At 33.1% G+C, this 7,109-nt stretch overlaps 1 pseudogene; it reads right to left on the reverse strand.

Moving 5' to 3' along the window:
- LOC141718494 (L-Ala-D/L-amino acid epimerase-like) overlaps nucleotides 1-6,887 on the reverse strand; it is a 53,994-nt pseudogene extending 47,107 nt beyond the window's left edge.
- Between the last annotated feature and the right edge of the window lie 222 nt (nucleotides 6,888-7,109).

Raw genomic sequence — 7,109 nt, forward strand, 5'->3', positions numbered from 1 at the left:
TCCATGAAACATGTATGTCTAACCATTCCAGAGACATGATACATGTGTGTTCCTTGTACACGAAGAACCCAACCATACTAGCAGCACCACCGCAACATATGTTATCTTCAAAATCAAATATCTGCAGAAATATTCACAGACTAGTTCTTTTTCATGAGGTGGTCAGCAGTTTAATATGGTCTATAATATCCCATATTTTCAGATATTATTTTTATAATTATTTGGAATTACTTATGTGATTTTATGTGAATTTTGGTGAATTATCTGATAAGTGGAATTGATGTGTGGGTGTTTAGATGTGATATTATTTGAGTATTTGAATTTTTATATGTCCAGAATAAAATATAGATAATTGTGATATTTTTCTGGTAATTTTTGGACTGTTAGATGATTTTATATTGATTTATGAATTATTAATTATTTTCTGAATAATTACCAAAATTATTTTATAAAGCCGGGAATCATCCGACTTCAACCGTTTTTGCATTTTTACAACCCAAAACTCTTCGAAAAACTCCTTCCTAACCTAATCTGGTAATTCCGGACATTTTCCGTGTTTTAACTTTTTCGATCCGGATTACGGTTTGACCCGTGCGCGGCCCGGCGCAAGATTTTCGATACGATAACCATTTCGATAAATCAACAAAACCCGTATTCTCGAGAGACGGGATATTTTTACATTTTTTTCGTGTATAGTGTTTTATAAGAAGCCCAGTTTTGATAATTATCCAAATCTGGTATTAAATTGTATCGTTTCTATAGTTATTTAACGGCTAAGTAATTTATTTTCGGATCCGATATGATCCAGCGAGATACTCCTTGCGTGTTTATTAGCGTCTTTATCGAGTTACTTATTTTATCTTGTTTTGTGTGTGTTTACATGCATTATTTGTGTTTTCGGGATTTTCAGTTAATTTAGGAATCGTTTCCGTTTTTCAATGGTTAAAGGACCGGGACCCCACCAGGACGTCAAAACCCACGAAAATCGTATTTTTATTTTATAAAATTTCTGGACTATCAAATATCCAATATCTTTGCATTTTTGGATTATTCATAATTTTGGGAATTTTCGATATAAATTTTATATTTATTCGATTAAAAAAATTATTCCCCATAAATATTATTTTTGGGCCTAATTATTTTAATTAAGAGATAAAACACCCTTAATTGATTTTGGGGTATTTAGTTTTCCAAAAATATAAATTGCTGGAATATTATTATATATATATATATATATATATTTCATATAATTACAAAATATTAAAATAAAATCAGATAAGGTGATTTTGGGGGTGAAAATTCGTTCCTGAACTTCATCTTGCGATTCTGGGAGATTGATTCATCCGTTTTTGACGTTCTACATATCAAATCGAAGCTCTCATCGAGCCCGTTCTTTTGATACTAGATTCATCAATTAAGGTTGAGTATTTCTCAAAAAACGATTTGGTTCATTTTGGACGAATTTGAGTTTAGCTTTCTGATGATTTTTGGTTGTTGTTGATGTTATAGTTAGCTTTAACACGATGATTGGAGTCGATATATGCTATTAAATCATGTGTTGTAGTTCGGGATTGCTTAAGTAGAATTTTTGGTTTTGTTAGTTTTTATATTTTGATTTTCCGGATTATATGAACGTTGGTTGTTGATTTGGATAATAGTTATAGATTGGTATGATTCTTAGCTTTAATTTGAGCTATAAACCGCGTTGTTTGGTTTAGAGATTGTCCAAATCGTGAATTCACCGGAAAAGCTTGAAGTTGGTTTGAATCTTGATCGGAAAATCTGTTTGCAAGTCGATGTCATATTTTTATATGTTGAATCGTGTTTCGGGTTAATTGTTTATAAGTTTAGGACTGAAAATCGTGAATTTTGGTGTTGTTTTGGCCCCAATCGAGGTTGTGGTGCTTCGCCGGAGATGACCGGACTCTGGAAAGAATCCAACGAGTTCTTGAAGAACTCCGGTCATCTTCCTCCTCTACTATCCTTTTGATCCAAAAACCCCCAACCCCTTTTGCTAGAAAGTGTTTCTAGAATTTTTATTTTAAGAAAAATTCAAAAATATCTCTTTTACATTCGAAATCAAGTTAGTTAATTATTTAATATAATTAACTAAACTATTTAATTCCATAAAATTTTTTTCTTTTATTATTTTCAAAAATCCAAATTTGATTTAATTATTTATAATTTATTTTAGTTAATTATTTATAGATTTAATTGATTGATTAATTCAGTTAACCAATTAACTTTACTTATAAACAATTAAATAAAATATAATTATTTATAATTAAGCCAAATAATTCTTAAAAAATACTTTTGAGCTTTTAAAATTTATATTTGGATATTTAAAAATCAATTAATATTATTATTAGTTGATTTATTCTTATTTTATTCGTAGAAAATAGACCGTTCATCCGTTTAAAACGAAACAAACGCGTCTAGACTCAAAAAAATATTCCGCTTTCATTAAAAATAATTTCGAGACCCAAATCCTCTTTTTTCGAAAGGTCTCTTATTTTACGAATCATTCTGAGTCAATTTTTGATCGATAAATCATATTTTGACCTGATTTCAATTTTAAACGTATCGAGTCGAACCTTCTGATGAACCGAGTATTATGTGATATGAATTATGTGATATATGAGTTATGTGCTTCTTGTGCTATGTGAATTATGTGTGTATGTGGATCAAGGGTCCTGTGTTTTTTTGTTATATTTATGTGTGGGCTATCGTATGGGTAGTCGATAGGCTTTGAACGCGTAGTTCGTCGAGTGGTTATCGTTTAGGCGATTAAAGTTGTATATTTTAATTTATAGATGCGGATCATTCGAGTTGATCAAGACAAGATGTTGGATAAAGAGTGAGAGGGAATGGAATTGGATAACTGGCTTCTAGCAATCGCAGGAGCAACATATCAGTCAAGTGTTGAAAAGGAAAAACGATAATGTTTTGAGACAGAATGTCAGAATAGATGCGTGTTTGTGAGTGTGTTTAACTGCTAAAAACTCAAAGGCAAGTACCCCTGACTTCACTTATCGTTCAAGTGACGTTTATTTCGAATCATATTATGCAAGTATCCCTATCATCACTTATTGTTCAAGTGATATTTATTTTGAATCTTATCATGTAAGTATTGCTTTCCCTATTCAGTTCAAGATAGATAAATGTTTTACATATCGCCGAATTAAATAATTCTGTTTATGCAAGTTTTCATCTGCTATTCTAGGTTCAGAATAGCTAAGTGATTTTACGTATCAAATTACCGGATTTATAAATATTTTGGATTTTGAGAAAGATGATTTTGTTGCGAGTATTCCTGCCCAAGTGAGTGGGGGAATAAAAATTATTTTGGATGTCGAAGGATTCTGCTCCTTTGTCAATAAAAAAGGGTTTTAAGATTGGAATGGTTACTGGTTATTGGTTACAGCGTAGGCGATCGAGATATCGGTCCAGCTGTAATATCTTTCAAGGCTAGTTATGCCTTTTCTGGTGCCCTATAGGTACCGTATGTCTTCGGGGTACGGGTAGTACCTATATTTACGGTATGGCTGCGGGATACCGGTGTTGTTTCACGACTGATCATCGGGAACAGCATGAAATGTTATTGGTTCCAATCTAAATTGATATCTAAATTTCTTTATTGTTTTGATAATCATAGAATAAATGATTTATCAACTATTTCTGTTTTGGAATAATGGTAAAATGCAGTTTTGATTCCGATTCTGATTTATGCTTATACTTACGTTGTTGTTAAATATCAAAGGTGGTGTTAGTATAGATGATTGATGTTGACTTCAGTATGGGATGTTTTGAGCATCAAAGTTCGTATTGATATCTAATTTGATATGACAGCAAAATAAGTATTAATTTCAAGAGTTCGGTTTTAAGTAAAGTTTATGATTCATTCCATGATCATTGTTTCATGTTATTGTGGTTTACGGTATTTCCGTAAACACTGTTTTACGAGTTTTATTCTCGTCAAGATTCAAAGTATTGCTGAAGCATCTCGCTCAAAAATATCAAATTGGTTTTCAATACAATTAAGGAATTAAATCTGGGATTCCTCAACTATAATTTTATGATTCAGCAATTATGATTTTTAAATGTTTTGCGCTGATGCAGATGTCGGTTTTATATCAAACGACCCTATATTTACTATAATGATCTTGCTGAGCATTTCTTCCGCTCATACTTGCCTGTTTTTAAATTTAACCTCCAGTGAGGATTAGCTTGCGCTGTTGAGCTGCATAATTTGAGGAAGCAAAGAAGAAGCTCTTGGAAGGTGGTTGATCCAAGGTTTGCGGGCTAGTGTAAGTTTTATTGTGTTATATTATATTATATTATATTATAGTTTTGTATTTTATCTGGGCCTAGTATACTTCATTTCGAAGTTATACTAGTGAGTTTAGTTTTGAGTTGGAATTTATTGAAAAGAGTTTTAAAAGAAAGTGAAAAATTTATTTATGGAATTTGGAAATCTTGTTTCTAGAACTGTAACCTTAAAAGATCTTGGATTAGTTTGGGGTCATTTATGTCAAATATCTTCCGCTGGCATTTATTTATCGATTAAACAGGTTAATTTGGGTTGAAGTTTTATAGTGACGACCAAATCCCTAGACCCCGGATTTGGGGGCGTTACATAGTCGGCTCAAAATGGCTGCCTATACACAACTTAATTACAACATATATGTGTCTAGAAAGCTCTTTAGAAATTACATCATGTCCCAAATTCGCAAGCACGGTTAATGAACTTCATGTGAAGCTCTGGTGAGACTTCAGTACAGGATAAAGAGTCGAAATGCACATTAAGAGATATATGTGTCTAGACTTCTGGTATATATGACTGATATTGGCATGAAATGCACATTAAGAGATATAGGAAAGAGCCGAAATGTCTACTTACTACTCAATGTTGTCCCAATGGAGAAAAGCGCCACTGCCTCTTGCATTTGTAAACGTATACGTAGGACCATAAACTATAGTAAAAAATATGTTAAAGAGTTACCAACTTGACCGTTGCTGAAACTAAGTCTTAAATACACAAAGTGAACTGTGAATACATCATCCATACAAGGACTTGAAATGAAAAGAAAACTTTACCTTCACAACCCTCAATAACTGGATCTTCTGATAGATGATGCGGTGCATCTAAGTCAATAAATCTGCATAAATATTATGTTATAAAGGTCATTGTCACCCAACTAAACCAAAATACGGGCTATGTCCCACCTTGAAAGTAGGTTGTAGGGTCATTGATATCACCCCTTTTGATTAAACTGAAAAGAAAATTTTCATCCAAAATGTATTTTCTGGGGAAAAAACATCAAGCAACTGTAATAGAGCTTGTTCAAAATCTTGAAATGTAAGAAAATATATTTATCAACTTACTTTAAACATCCAAGCCTTGCAGCAAGGTGACCAGCGAAGCCCATGGCAATTCTAGTCCCAACCATACCACCAATCATCAGATGCAAGCCTGATGCACGTGCTAACTCAATGATTTGAAGGCACCTAGTACCCCTAGTTTGGCGAGCTTGATGTTAATGACATCTGCTAGATTACCTTCAACTATCTTTTTTACATCAGCTAAAGAGCGACAACTTTCATCAGCGGCAACAGATACCCCATATTTTTCTTTAGCAATCCGAGTTACATGACCAAGACCTTCCCAGTCATCTTTGTGAACTGGCTGCTCAAACAGAACTGGACTCAACTTCATCACTGGAATAAAGTAACAATTAATATAAATTGACTTGTTAGAAAAGTAGACAATGTTAAGATCTTGTAGCAACGGATTTGATTATTCCTGATGAAATTCGAAAACTCACCATGTAACATCTCAAGAACTGAATAGCTTCAGCAGAGGTGTAACCTTCATTAGCATCTAAGATAAACAAGCAATACGGGTGGGCCGCGCGAATTGCTTGAAGCACTTCAATGTCTCCGTTCAAATTCTTACCCACCTTAAGCTTCAAGGTTTTGAATCCTTTTTTGCTATGATGAGAAGCCAATTGAGCAGCTTCCAAAGAAGAAACAAATGGAATCTACGTACACATGATATCGTTTTACATCAAATTAAAATTAAATAAATAAAACATACTTTAAGGTAATAAAATGATCCACAAAAAAACAAGTGTTTCTTAAAAATAGCATCTAAATGTATGTTTTAATTAAAAAGTTGAATCACATTGGAACCCAAAAAGCAAATTCTAAAGACTCCTAAAAAGAATAAAGATGAATTAGGAGATAAAATTAACAAAAATAAAGGGAAATTGAACTGTCATATCCGTGGTTACTGTATTTGAAACTCCACTGAACACTTTCCACAAAGGCATGCCAATGCTGTAAGAAACTGCATCAATCAGCGCCATCTCCACTCCTGCTCTAACCTTCAATTATACAATGGAAACTATAAATCAGGAATCGCAAGAACTCAAGATTTACCTTTATTAAATATCAACAAAAGAGAAAGATTTCAGCAAGTAAAATAATAATTGTCAGCAACTTGAACTCGAAAACTGTATGTAACTTACAGAAGTATAGGCATGCCCGGGTAAGATCCTACCAATCTCTTCCAACAGTAAACCCAAAGTCATAGCAGGAGTATTCCTCAAAAACTCGCATATATCCGCAACCTTTGCCATAGCAAGTGGCTGATCTTCGGCAGTTATGGGTTGGAGAATAGGAGCCTCACCCCACCGGACACTTCCATCAACCAGCTCAATCCTGATTGCCACGTTACCAACTTTTTCGATCCTTAATGTTGCACCACTAATAGGGGAAACCAATGGAACATTCAATGCTTTTTTCCCCGCCCTTTTCACGTTAACCATGAATGTCTCTACCAAATTCTTGAACCCAATATTTGTGCTCGTCACAGTGGTCGCCATTATTTTCCCAATTTTTTTATCACCTCCTATATGATATGATGCATACCAATTTATGATCTATATATAAAATATATTGGAATATTTCCTTAAAAAAATACTAGTAAGATCTTATATAATATTTTTTCAGTAAAAGAGATAGCATGTATTTAAAATACTTTTTCTAATGCATATCTTCATTAGAGAATTTAATATGATGGAATTCCATAAATGAATAATCTAATC

Source organism: Apium graveolens, chromosome 4, assembly GCF_009905375.1.
Source record: "Apium graveolens cultivar Ventura chromosome 4, ASM990537v1, whole genome shotgun sequence".
Lineage (NCBI taxonomy): Eukaryota > Viridiplantae > Streptophyta > Magnoliopsida > Apiales > Apiaceae > Apium > Apium graveolens.